Source organism: Elephas maximus, chromosome 11 (genome assembly GCF_024166365.1).
Source record: "Elephas maximus indicus isolate mEleMax1 chromosome 11, mEleMax1 primary haplotype, whole genome shotgun sequence".
Classification (NCBI taxonomy): domain Eukaryota; kingdom Metazoa; phylum Chordata; class Mammalia; order Proboscidea; family Elephantidae; genus Elephas; species Elephas maximus.
The window spans coordinates 67,432,142-67,446,398 of NC_064829.1; the positions used below are offsets into that span (position 1 = coordinate 67,432,142).

The window sequence follows — 14,257 nt, forward strand, 5'->3', positions numbered from 1 at the left end:
GTGGCCCTTTCTGTCTCTTGGGCTCGTCTTTACCTTATGTCTTTAGTGCTTTTCATGTTCCTTTGCTCCAGGTGGGTTGAGACCAATTGATGCACTTTAGGTGGCCACTTGCTAGTGTTTAAGACGCAAGACACCTCTCACCAAAGTGAGATGCAGATCGTTTTCTTAATACATATTGTTATGCCAGTCGACCTAGGTGTCCCCTGAAACCATCATCCCCAAACCCCCATCCCTGCTACTGTGGCCTTGAAGGATTCAGTTGTATTCAGGAAATTTGTTAGCTTTTGGTTTAGTCCAGTTGTGCTGACCTCTCCTGTATTGTGTGTTGTCTTTCCCTTCACCTAAAATAGTTCTTGTCTACTATCTAATTAGTGAATACCTCTCTCCCTCCCTTCCTACCTATGTAACCATCAAAGAATATTTTCTTTTGTGTTTAAACCTTTTCTTGAGTACTTGTAATAGTGGTCTCATACAGTATTTGTCCTTTTGCAACTGACTAATTTCACTCAGCATGATGCCTTCCAGATTTCAGGGGTGTTTTTGGTTTAAGATTTTAAAGATTATCTCAGGACAGTAGTTTCAGGGTTTCACCAATCCTCCATGGCTCCAGAAAGTCTGGATTCCATGAGAATTTGAAGTTCTATTCTGCATTTCCCCCTTTTGATCAGGATTCTTCTACAGAATCTTTGATCAAAATGTTCAGTAATGGTAGCCGGGCACCATCCAGTTCTTCTGGTCTCATGGCAAAGGTGGCAGTTGTTCATGCAGACAGCCACACATTTCATATCCTCCTCCAATTCCTGACTCTTTCTTCCCCTCTTGCTCCAGGTGAATAGAGACCAATTTTTGTTCTTTGGATGGCCACTTGCAGGCTTTTAAGATCCCAGGTGCTACTCAGCAAAATACGAGGTAGAACAGAAGCACAAAACACGTTACTAGGCCAGTTAACTGGGATGTCCCACAGAACCATGCCCTAGATCGCCAAACCAAGTAACCATATTCCGTAAGGTGTTTTGTTCGGTTGTATATAAACAGCTTAAGCAGCTATTCTTTTTGTCATTGTAAATATGTCTATTATACAACTTTTGCCAGTTCAACTTTTTACAGGTGTATGACTTATTAACAGCATTACAACCCTACCCTTAATCGATGTGATTTTTCTATCACTGCCTAGCCCCCTTTCCACCCCCTCTCCTGTCCCTAGTGACCACTAATAAACTCTGGCCTGTATACATGTGCCTTTTCTTGGCTTTTTATATAAGTGAGCTCATACAGCATTTGTCCTTTTGTGATGGGCTTATTTTGCTCAGCGTAATGTCTTCAAGCTCCATCCATACTCAAGTCTTCATTTTTCCTACTGGCTGAGTAGTATTCCATTGTGTGTATGTACCGAATTTTGTTTATCCATTCATTGGATGGTGGGCATTTAGGTTGTTTCCACCGTTTGGCTATTGTGGATAGTGCTGCAATAAACATTGGTGTACGAGTCTCTTTTTAAGTCTCTGCTTTCAAGTTTTTTGGGTATGTACCTAGGATAGAATTGCTGGGTCATATGGTAGTTCTATTTTTAGTTTTTTGAGGAACCACCACATTATTTTCCACAATGGCTGTCTGATTTTGCATTCCCACCAGCAGTGGATAAGGATTCCAATGACCCCACACCCTTGCCAACATTTCAGGCTCTTAATTTCTGAAGGCTGACTCATAGGGCTGGTAATGGGTTTTGATATGATGATCTTCTGTGAGGAACAAGTTCTGTCTAGGAATCTGAATAATAAGAAGTTGATTGTTGAAAAGCTTAGTGGGTTAGAAAATTCAGAGCTCTTTGTTTTAGAGGATCACATGGCTTGAATTACTTCAGATACTTAATTATCTCATTTTCTGTCTGAGCTCAAATATGTGGGGTGGGGAGGGGAAGAGTGAGGAAGATCATCAGGTTCAGATCTAGAACCCAAGCACTCTGAACCCTTATCCAAGACTGTTTATATCCTAATTTTACTTTCTCTCTGCCTTCCAATATTTACCATATGTGTTTTGATGGCATGTAATCCATCATGTACACCAGGAAACGTCAGTTATCCAAATTAAGCTTTCACATAGGTACTCATTGCTTAGTTAGTTTTAAGCAGTTTTGCTGATTTAGCAGCAAGAATGGGAGAGGTACCTTGAGTTCTCTAGCTTGAGGACTGCTTATGCCTTGTGTTCTAGGTAGATCTCGGTGCTAAGGCTGCAGAGATTTTCAGTTGCCTTTGCCTAACCCTGAATGATATTGGCTTATTGTTATAGTATTTAATTTTTGCAACAATGCAACAGTCTTGAGATTAATATTGAGATATTATGGCTTGTTATAATAGTTAGGCAGTAGGTGTGGTGTAATTAATTCTCTTATGTGGAAGCTGCTTTGACATCTTGTGATCAGGAGGATATGTTTCCTGGTGAGGACAGAGAGACGCTGATAATTACGCACACATTGAAGAGAGAAGTGCGTTTGGTTTAGTGGTTAAAAGCTTAGGTAGGTGCTGGTATCAAGTGGATTGGAGTCCCAGTTGTGCTGCTTAGTACCTGTGGGACTTTGAACAAGTTGCTTAAACTCTAAGCTATACTTTTCTTGAGGGTTGTTATGACGATTCAATGCCCATAAAGTGGTTAGCAGTGTACCTAGCACACAATAAGTCCTCCCTAAAATGTGAGCTGTTGCTCTGTGTTCCTCAGCCTGTCCATATTAGGATAATTGTGTTGGCCCTTAACAGTCTTTTTCTGACTTGCAGTATATTGTTTCTCCCGTCCTTCCTTGCCTCATTTGCAAACAGAAGTTTGTTTTTGACCAAGAGAACACTTAGAATTAGCCTCTGCTGCCTACCTTGTCAGGGGACCTGGTGGTGCAGTCGTTAAGTGCTTGGCTGCTAACTGACAGGTCGGCGGTTTGAACCCAGCAGCCTCTCTGCGAGAGAAAAGACCTGGTGATCTGCTCCCATGGAGACTACAGCCTAGAAGAAACCCTGTGGGGCAATTCTGTTCTGTCACATTGGGTTGCTATGAGTCAAACATCAACTCAGCAACCCCTAACAGTCTTTGTAGTTCTTCAGCTACAGCTGCTCTATATCTGGTTACGAGTGGGTGAAACATGTAAGAGGGTATTTCTTCCTTTTTGGCTGCACTTTAACTTGTAGTTGAGGAACCTTGTTTGAATTTCATAGTTAAAATCTTGTACTTCAACTATCTTTGCTCCAAGAAAAATTTGGTGAGTGACTGTAGTCTACGTTATCTATCCATTGGTATAATTTGTGTTACCAAAGTTTTAAAAAAAAACCCAAAACTTGACTGTGAAAATATGGAAAATAAGCAGTAAATCTATTCGATTAATTGCTAGGGTAGCAAAAGCCTCTTTTCTGGTCTTTTTCCCGGCACTTCCTCTGTTTGCTTGGCAGTGACTAGATACTCATATCCTGCATGCTGGGATTTGGAGTGATAGAAGACTGAGTGGAGACAGGAACCAGGGATCCAGGAAAAAGTATTTTATGTCTGGAATTGCTCTGACTGTTGTGAGAGCCACTAGCCACATGTGGCTATTGAGCATTTGAAATTGCTCAGTAAAGGAGATGTGCTGTGTAAAATACACAACTGGTTTTGAAGATTTAGTAGAATAAAAAGGAATGTAAAGTATCATTTATAGCTTTCTGTATTGATTATAAGGAACCCTGGTGGTGCAGTGGTTAAGTGCTTGGCTCTTAATTGAAAGATTGTAGGTTTGAACCTACCAACTGCAGGAGAAGGTTGTCGTATTCCACTTCTGTAAAGATTACAGCCTTGCGCTTCCTTACCCGTTCTATACCTGTTGCCTTCGAGTCAATTCTGACTCATAGCGACCCTAAAGGACAGAGTAGAACTGTCCCATAGGGTTTCCAAGGAGCGGCTGGTAGATTCAAACTGTCCACCTTTTGGTTAGCAGCCTTAGCTCGCCGTAGCTTTCAGCTACTGCGCCACCAGGGCTCCTTCCTACACTTCCTTAGAAAGCTAGAAATAGAAATACCATATGATCCAGCAATTCCACTCCTAGGAATATATCCTAGAGAAAGAAGAGCCACCACAGAAGTAGATATATGCACATCCATGTTCATTGCAGCATTATTCACAATAGCAAAAAGATGGAAACAACCTAGATGCCTGTCAGCAGGTGCATGGATAAACAAAAACTATGGCACATACACACAACGGAGTATTACTCAATGATAAAGAACAATAATGAATCTGCAAAGCATCTGAATGAATCTGGAGGACATTGTGCTGGGTGAAATAAGTCAATTACAAAAGGACAAATATTGTATGAGACCACTACTATAAAAACTCTTGAAAAGGTTTACACTCAAAAAGAAACAATCTTTGATGGTTACGAGGGAGGGGAGGTGTAGGGATGGAAAAACACTAAATAGACAATAGGTAAGTGGTAATTTTGGTAAAGGATAAAACAGTACACAATACTGGGAAAGCCAGTACAACTTGTCAAAAGGCAAGGTCATGGAAGCTCCATAGATACATCCAAACTCCCTCAGGGACTGAATTACTGGACTGAGGTCTGTGGCGACCATGGCCTCGGGGAACATCTAGCTCAACTGACATAACATAATTTGTAAAGAAAATGTTGTACATTCTACTTGGTGAGTAGCATCTGGGATCTTAAAAGCTTGTGAGCGGCCATCTAAGATACTGCCCTGGCTTCACCCCATCTGGAACAGGGGAGAATGAAGAAAACCAAAGACACAAGAGAAATATGAGTCGAAATGACTGATGGACCACAAGTACTGCAGCCTCCACCAGACTGAGTCCAGCACAACTAGATGGTGCCCAGCTGCCATCACTGACTCCTCTGACAGGGATCACAATAGAGGGTCCCGAAGAGAGCTAGAGGAACAGTAGAACAAAATTCTGACTCACAAAAAAAAAAAAAAAAGAAAAGAAAGACCAGACTTACTGTCCTGTCAGAGACTGAAGAAACCCCAAGAGTATGGCTCCCAGACACCCTTTTAGCTCAGTAACGAAGTCACTCCTGAGGTTCACCCTTCAGCCAAAGATTAGACAGGCCCATAAAACAAAAAAAGACTAAAGAAGCACACCAGCCCACGGGCAAGAACTAGAAGGCAGGAGGGGACATGAAAGCTGATAATGGGGAATCCAAGGGGAGAGTGTTAACATACTATGGGGTGGATAATCAATGTCATAAAACAATACGTGTATTAATTGTTTAATGAAAAGCTTGTTTGTTTTGTAAACCTTCATCTAAAGTACAATTAAAAAAAGAAAAAAGGATTACAGCCTTGGAGACCCTGTAGGGCACTTCTGCTCTGTCCTGTAGGGTTGCTGTGAGTCGGAATTGACTTGATGGCAATGGAGTTTCTTTTTTGTATATTGATTATATGTTGAAATAATAATACTTTGGGTATATTGGGTTAAATTAATTTTTTTTACCTTTAAAAAAATGTACTACTAGAAAATTTAAAATTATATACATGGTTTTCATTATGTTCCTATGAACAATACTGGAATGTTGGATGACCATCTTTTTTTTTTATTGTGCTTTAAGTGAAAGTTTACAAATCAAGTCAGTCTCTCATACAAAAATTTACACACACCTTTCAATATTCTCCTAGCTGCCCTCCACCTGAGACAGCATACTCCTCCTCTCCACCCTGTATTTCCCTGTTCCACGTGTCTAGTCCAGCTAGCTCCTGTCCCCCTCTGGCTTCTCATCTCGCCTCCAGACAGGAGCTGCCCACACAGTCTCACGTGTCTACTTGAGCCAAGAAGCGCACTCCTCACCAGTATCATTTTCTGTCTTATAGCCCCGTCCAATCCCTGTCTGAAGAATTGGCTTTGGGAATGGTTGCAGTCTTGGGCTAACAGAGGGTCTGAGACCATAACCCACAGGGTCCTTCTAGTCTCATTCAGACCATTAAGTCTGGTCTTTTTACAAGAATTTGAGATCTGCATCCCACTGTCCTCCTGCTCCATCAGGGATTCACCGTTGTGTTCCCTTTCAGGGCAGTGGATGACCATCTTAATAAAATTAGAAATAAAATTTCTCTGATGCCCTGCGGTTTTCATATTTATGAATATCATTGAGTCCCTCTTGTTGAAAAAGATTGTGCAATAGGTATGTCAGGATCTCCTTGTTGGAGGGACTAATCCTCATTTAGTTTGGACAGTTTTCCCTGCCAGGTGTCCTAATTTACCTTTCCCAGGTGTCCCTGATGCACCTCTCCCAGTTACAGGGTCTAAGCAGCTCTCCTGGGTTGGTGTCTGCTTTGGAAGGGAAGAAGAACCAGTATTTATGGAGAATTTAGTTTAGATGCCTTGCAGGTTTTGTCCTCTGTAAGGTATAATTAACATCCCCATTGAAACTCAGAGAGGTTACGTAACTTGCTGAAGATTCCATCCTTAGTAAGTAGTTGACCCTAGATTTGAACCAGGTTCTGACTGGCTTTGCAGTTCTTACCCGATTCCTCTGCTTCACACTGCCTTTCCCGTAGAAGGGCTCTTACTTGGTACACTTGTGTTCCTTGTACCCAGAGTTCATGCCAGGCCCTGGATACCCTTGTGCCTAAATGGCACTTCTTGCACTTGAATGTGCATTTTAGTCACCTGGGGCTATTGTTGAATTACAGAGAATGATTCAGTAGGGCTGCGGTGGGCCCAAGATTCTCCATTTCTAATAGGCTTCTGGGTGGTGTTGACAATGCTGGCCCATAGACCACACTTCGAGTAGCAAGGGTCTTGGCTGTTTTCCTTGGTTTCCAGACCTGCTGTCTCCTCTGCTTCTGAACTAGCAGTTCTCCAACCTTGCCTGACTTCAGTAGAGACTCACCCCTGGCTTTACATTTGGCATCAGTGAGTGCAGATGGGGCCAGAATTGTTTCCTTTGTCGTAGGTGCGCAGTCCTAACACGGACTCTGATCTCCGTGTTGTTATCTAGTGCTATCCATTGCCTGTTGCCATCCAGTCCATTCCGACTCATAACAACCCTATAGGACTCAGTCGAACTGCCCCATAGAGTTTCCAAGGAGTGCCTGCTAGATTTGAACTGCCGACCTTTTGGTTAGCAGCCATAGCTCTTAACCACTATACCGCCAGGGTTTCCTATCTAGTGCTGCTATAACCGAAATACCACAAGTGGGTGGCTTTAGCAAAAAGAAATTTATTTTCTCACAGTTTAGGAGGATACAAGTCTGAATTCATGGTGCCAACTCTAGGGAAAAGCTTTTTGTCTGTGTTGGCTCTGGAAGAAGGTCCTTATCTTTTTGGGCTTTTGCTTCTGGGTAATCTTCCTGTGGTTTGGCATCTGTCTTCCCTCATCTATGCTTGCCTATTATGTTCTTTTTATCTCTTCTAAGAGATTAACTCAACACATACTACACCAGTCCTGCCTCACTAACATAACAGAAAACTCATTCCTAAATGGGATTATAACCCAGGCACAAAGGTTAGGATTTATAACATATTTTGGGGGGACACAATTCAATCTATAACACATATACTCAGGATCTGGCCAGATTCTGTTTATTCCTGTTTGGTTAAAGCAGTTGGCTGCTAACCAAAAAGTCATCGATTTGAATACACCAGGTGCTCCTCAGGAGGAAGATGTGGCAGGCTGCCCCCACAAATATTACAGCCTTGGAAACCCTATAGGGCAGTTCTGCTATGTCCTATAGAGTCACTATGAGTTGGAATTGACTTGACGTCAACGGTTTTACATTACTCCACTTTCATATCTTGATTCCTTTTGACCCCTTGATACTCATAGCCTGCGAAGATAGAAGATGAATTTAATATTTAGGTTAGATCCAGGAGATGTGTGGCAGGCACGGGTACCTGCTAAAAGTTATTGTCTTTATTTTTCCCTGTGGCATTTTATTTATAATAATTTTTTATTTTTGTTGAGAATACACACAGCAAAACATACAATTCAGTTTATACATGTACAGTTCAGTGATAATTGATTATATTTTTTGAATTGTGCTACGTTTTTCACTCTCCTTTTCTGAGTTGTTCCTCCCTGATTAACATAAACCCACTGCCCTCTAAGTTTCCTATCTAATTTTTCAAGTTTCTGTTGTCAGTTTGATCTCATATAGATAGATGTTAAAAGAACATAAGGCTCAAGACAGACATTCTTTTTTTTTTAAATTAATTTTTATTGTGCTTTAAGTGAAAGTTTACAAATCAAGTCAGTATCTCATACAAAAATTTATGTATACCTTGCTATACACTCCTAATTGCTCTCCCCCTAATGAGACAGCATACTCCTTCCCTCCACTTTCTCTCCCTGTGTCCATTCGGGCAGCTTCTGGCCCCCTCTGCCCTCTCAGCTCTCCTCCAGACAGGAGATGCCAGCATAGTCTCATGTGTCTACTTGATCCAAGAAGCTTGTTCTTCACCAGTATCATTTTCCATCCCATGTTCCAGTCCAATCCCTGTCTGAAGAGTTGGCTTTGGGAATGGTTCCAAGACAGACGTTCTTTACCAGTTAAGCTAAACTATTGTTTGGTTTTATAGAGACTTCAGGGAATATTTTTGGTTTAAGTTTAAAGATTATCTCAGAATAATAGTTTCAGGGCTGATCCATCCTTCATGGCTCTGAGAAGGTCTGGATTCCATGAGAATTTGAAGTTCTGTTCTGCATTTCCTCCCTTTTGATCAGGATTCTTCTGTAGACTCTGATCAAAATGTTCACTAATGGTAGCCTGGCACCATCCAGTTCTTCTGGTCTCATGGCAAAGGAGACAGTTGTTCATGGAGGCAATTAGCCATACATTCCATTTCCTCTTTCTGTGTAAGTCACTCCCTTGAAGACTGTCAAGCTTACTTAGATCATCACATAAGAGCACTTGCCTTGTTTGGTTCAGGGAACTAGTATCTAATGAGAGATGAAAACTCAAAGCGATAGCCTGTCATTATTCCTGCCTCCGTGCTTGGCAAGGAATCAAGATGACTTGTGACTTCCTTAGAATGGGCGTTACAATGAGCCACCTCATAGAGCAGTGTTGAAAAATTGCTAACCAACACCACTTGCTGTTCATGCACATAATGAAGACAGTCACTCTTGAGTCCTTGGTTTCAGATGTCTTGAGGTAAGGTCACCCCGGGGCCTGGGCCAATCAAGAATCTGAGTTGCGGAAGGAGTTTGGTGTGTTATGTGTTTGAACTGTAAGAGAAGGAGGAAAACTTACCAAAGCTTTTTGCTCTGGTCAGACACATTGATTAAATTAGCTATTGTGCTAAAATGCCGTCTGTTACGGGAGATCGTTTACCGCCGCAATCTCTGTAAGAGAGCCCCCGCGTCACAGAAATCCTAGTTGAGTTTTAGATATTATTGGGCATTTGAACTCTGGGAGTTCTGTGATATGTGAATCCGGCACTTTGAATATGATTTATTAATTGCTGGCAAAGTCCATTAGCTCCTTATTTTGTGCAGAATCCTGTGCCTAGTGTGGTGGGAGTATCCGCTCTAGACCTGTGGGTGTGGCTGCTGTTGAGTCACAGATTGCTGGAAGTGGAATGGGGTGGTTCTTGGGGAAATTGGGACAAGGTATGGGGTGTTCAGGACAGGCAAGGCCATGGGATCAGCCCTAGAGAAAAGAGTTGGAGTCACAGAAAGTTAATCTCAGTTGGACGTGAGTTCAGAAGGTATCTGGGGCAATAATCCAGAATCAGAGCATGCCAAGAGTCAGGGTAAGTTATGAGTCAAGAGACTAGGCAGATAAGCAGGAGGACATCAGAAGGCAAAGTAAAAATGATGAATGGTCAAAAGTCCAGTGAACTAGGTAAGAATCAGGGAGCACAAGGAGAAGTCAGAACAAATGGATATGTAAGAGCTTAAGACAGCAGAAATCAGGTGGTGTGAACTCTCTCTGATGCTCATAGGAGAGACCTACTAAATGTTTGTGGAGTGAGTCATTGCAAAGGTGAATGGGTAAGGACACTTGGGAGATGCCAGTACCAGTGATAACTGGGTAGCTGTATCCAGAACCTCTTGTGGGATGGTAACTGAGGCCACCTGGATGAGGTGAGGAGTGTGCATCAGTGGAGCAGTACCTCCTTGTTCTCAAGATTCAGATGGGGAGGTTTGGAGTTTGCATGGCATATAGGGCACATGATCAAGACATAGCTGTTCTAGATAACGTCGTAAAAATGGGAGCTGATCATAAGGCTCCAGGCGTAGCAGCTGCAGAAGGGCTTGAAATCAGAACTCAACCATCATCTTGCACTAAATTTATTCTTTATTCTTTACAGGGCCGCATACATGTCCTTGGTTGTCTCTTTGTGCCTCTCCTTGGTAGAACGCCTTTGCTTTCTCTACTTTCGTATGTACGTGGCCAAATGTGACTTTCCCATAGCTCCTGTATTTTCCTGCCCTCAGTTTAGACTACTAGTAGATAGTCTCCTGTATTCTTCTCGCTCACCAAAACTCTCATTGGTCCTGGTCTAATCAGCTATAGCTTGGATGGTAGTGTTACCACTAATCCTGAAGGGGTGGTGTAGTTTTCAGTGAAAGTGGCCAATGGGCTCACAAGATGCCCTCAAAAGGGATTACTATAATAGGAGTCATAGAGGCAGGTGTGAGACAGTAAGTCCCTGGATGGCACAAACTGTTAAGTGGTCAGCTACTAACCAAAAGGTTAATGGTTTGAATCCACCCAGAGGTACTTGGGAAGACAGGCCTGGTGATATCCTTCCAAAAAAATCTGCCATTGAAAACCCTGTGGAGTGCAGTTCTACTGTGACACGCATGGGGCCACCATGAGTCAGAATCGACTCTCCGGCAACTGATAGGATCTAGTTAGGGCATTCCTCATTTTAAAATGCGATGCGGTCTAAAGAATGACCTTGTAGGAGCAACATCAGGTGGCCGCCTTTGTCCAAACGTTGGCAAAACCATTAAGTAAATGAGTGAAGATCATGAGAAATGAACTACGCGAGTTTACTAGGTAAATTTAACAAGCCGGGGGCAGTGAGAGTGGGGCTGCCTGTTTATAGCATGCGCTCTTGTTCATATATGAAAATGACGTGTTTTTTCAATGTTTGGTTTTTCCAGTGGTAGAGATGGAGTTTCTTTGGTTCACTCCTTTATCTGTTTTTTTTTTTTTTTTTTTTTTTTTTTAGCAGTTTTCATTGTAGCCTAGAGCACAGAGTTGTTAAATGACTACACTATTTTGGGGTGAAGTAGCTTTGTTTTCATTCATTATTGTCAGAAAATAACTTTACCCATAAGTGAATTAAATTTATGTCCTTAATTAAAAAAAAATAATTTATTGTGTTTTTGGTGAAAGTTTACATGGCAAATCAGATTCCTATTCAACAATTCATATACAGATTGTTTGGTGACATTGGTTATAGTCACTGCAGTGTGTCAGCACTCCTACCGTTTCCACCCCGCGTGCTCTGTTTCCAGCCACCTAATTTCTCTGCCCCTCCTTGCCTTCTCATTTTTGCTTTTGGGTACATGTTGACCATTTGGTCTCATGTAGTTCATTGTTTAAGGGACCACATTACTTACGGGTGATACAGTTTATTTTATAAGCCAGTGTATTACTTGGCTGAAAGATGATCTGCAGAAATAGCTTTAATGCCACGTTCAAAGGTTATCTTAGGGAGATAGTCTTAGTGGTTCCTGTTGGTCCAGTAGGTCTGGCCTTTTTTGGGAATTTGAGTTTTGTTCTACATTTTTCTTATCATCTATCCAGGGCGTTCTATTGTGTCAGTTCCCTGGTCGGTATAGTTGGTGGTGGTAGCTGGGCACCATCTAGGTCTTCTGGTCTCAGGTTAGAAGAGGCTGTGGTTCATGTCGGCTCTTAGTCCCATGGATTAGTTTCTTCTTTGAGCCTTTGATTTCCTTCATTCTCTTTTGCTCCATATGAGTAGACCAATAGTTGTATTTTAGATGGCTGCTTGCAAACTTTTAAGACCCCAGATGCTAGTCACCAAACTAGATTGTAAAACATTTCTTTGTGAATTAGGTTATGCCAGTTCACCTAGTTGTCCCACAAAACTATGGTCTTGAGCCTTTAAACCCAGTAACTCAGTCCCATAAGGTGTTTGGATATGTCTAGGAAGTATTCCTAACTGTGCCCCCTATGTGCTTTATTGTATATATGAATATATATGCAGCACAGACAAACATATATACATATGCCCACAGTTTATACCTATATATGCACTCACATGTATTCCCATACACCTTCCCATACCCATATAGCGTATATACCTACTTATGTAGCTGCTCACATGTTTTTTACTTGGTATTACAGTTTTGCAAATGTGTCCTTAATTTTTTTTTTATTGTGCTTTAGATGAAGGTTTACAGAACAAATTAGTTTCTAATCAAACAAAACAGTTAGTACACACATTGTTGTATGACACTGGTTTAACAACTCCATGACATGATAACACTCCCCCCCCCCAGCTCTGGGTTCCCCATTATCAGCTTTCCAGTTCCTTCCTGCCTTCCAGCCCCTGCCCCAGGGCCAGTGTGCCCCTTCAGTCTTGCTTTGTTCCATGGGCCTGTTCAATCTTTGGCTAAAGGGTGAACCTCAGGAGTGACCTCAATACAGAGCTGTATGTCCGGGGGTCATGCTGTCAGGGTTTCTGCAGTCTCTGTCAGGCCAGCAAGCCTGGTCTTTTTCTTTTTGAGTTAGAATTTTGTTCTACATTTCTCTCCAGCTCTGTCTGGGACTCTCTGTTGTGATCCCTGTCAGAGCAGTCAGGGTGGTAGCTGGGCACCATCTAGTTGTACTGGACACAGTCTGGTGGAGGCCGTGATAGATGTGGTCCATTAGTCCTTTGGACTAATCTTTTCCTTTTATCTTTAGTTTTCTTCATTCTTGCTTGCTCTCGAAGGGGTGAGACCAGTGGAGTATCCTAGATGGCTGCTCACAGGCTTTTAAGACTCCAGACAGTACTCACAATAGTAGAATGTAGAACATATATATTTTATTCTTTATAAACTATATTATGCCAGTTGAACTAGATATTCCCTGAGGTCATGGTCCCCACAGCCCTCAGCCCAGCAATTTGGTCCCTCAGGGAGTCCAAACTCCATATGTCTATGGAGCTTTCAGGAGTGTCCTTAGTTTTTAACACAGTTTTCTGACATGCCCACTTGGATTCTAAGAGTAGAGGCGGGAGGAAAGATACAAAAAAGGGAAAGGACAGGATCTCCAAGTAGAGGTTCTGAAAAAGATAAGTTTTGGGTGGAATTGTGAAAAAGCAGTGGGATGGATTTTGACAAAAAGGAAAAGGTGATCCAGGGAGGGTAGTAATGGGAAAGGCTAACGCTTGGCTTGAGAAGACAATGTGTGCAGTGGACACTGAGCAGAGTTGTCTGACTAGACTGAAGTAGAGGAAAAATAAAAGTTGTCAGGAAAGGTGGGCAGTTTGAACCCTCCCCCCGCCCCCCCGGAGGCTCTGCAGGAGAAGGACCTGGAGATCTGATCCTGTAAAGATCACAGCCTAGGAAACCCTGTGGAGGTAGTTCTACTCTGTCACATGGGGTTGCTATGTGTCGGAATCGGCTCAACGGCACGCAACAACAACAACCAGGAAGATTAGCTAAAGTGTGACAGGGTCCCCTTGGGAAAGTGCAGCTGAGGAAACTGTCTGTTTGGAATGATTTGATTTCTGAGTAGGTAGGCCTCACTTCAACCCTGAAAAGTAGGTGGCTTCATCCCATTTTATACCTGAACCTAGGGTTTAAAAAAAAAAAACAAAACCCATTGCCGTCGAGTTGATTTCGACTCAGAGCAACCCTATAGGGTTTAAAGGTTAAAAAATATGCTAATGTTAAGTTGCCAGTAAGTATTGGAGCTGGCGTTCATATTTGGCCTTTACAGTAGTAGCCAAGGTGTGTATACTTTTTTGAGTGTAGAAATTGAATTTTTCTCTATTTATTCAAAATCACAAAAACAATATGCTTAGCTTTCAGTCAGCTCTAGAAATGCAGAGCTAATGCTGGGTGTCTGAATAATGCCTTAGACTGAGACACCAGAGTCAGGACATGTGACCATGTGTGGCTGGAGGATTGTTCAGGCTTAGTATTTAGGGCCTCTCATGGGTATGTAGTATGTATTTTTGAGGCTTCTTGGTGGTGTGCGTGTGTGTGTGAGAGAGAGAGAATGTGGATGTGTCTGTTTGGGGGCCTCTCATAGGCTGCATGTCTGATTTATCTACCCAGCATTAATTTTGGGAAAGATTAAACAAGTGGTTTTGA

At 42.2% G+C, this 14,257-nt stretch overlaps 1 protein-coding gene across 12 annotated transcripts in view; it reads left to right on the forward strand.

Moving 5' to 3' along the window:
* Positions 1-14,257, forward strand: part of ZNF532 (zinc finger protein 532) — a 135,635-nt gene that overhangs the window by 12,786 nt on the left and 108,592 nt on the right. Inside the window, exon 1 of one of the 12 annotated variants that reach the window (XM_049899928.1) lies at positions 5,542-9,122. The exons of the other annotated variants lie outside the window; for them this stretch is intronic. The gene's annotated coding sequence lies outside the window, so the exon portion shown is untranslated. Of the gene's footprint in view, positions 1-5,541; positions 9,123-14,257 lie in introns of those variants that run through there. 12 annotated transcript variants of the gene reach the window in all.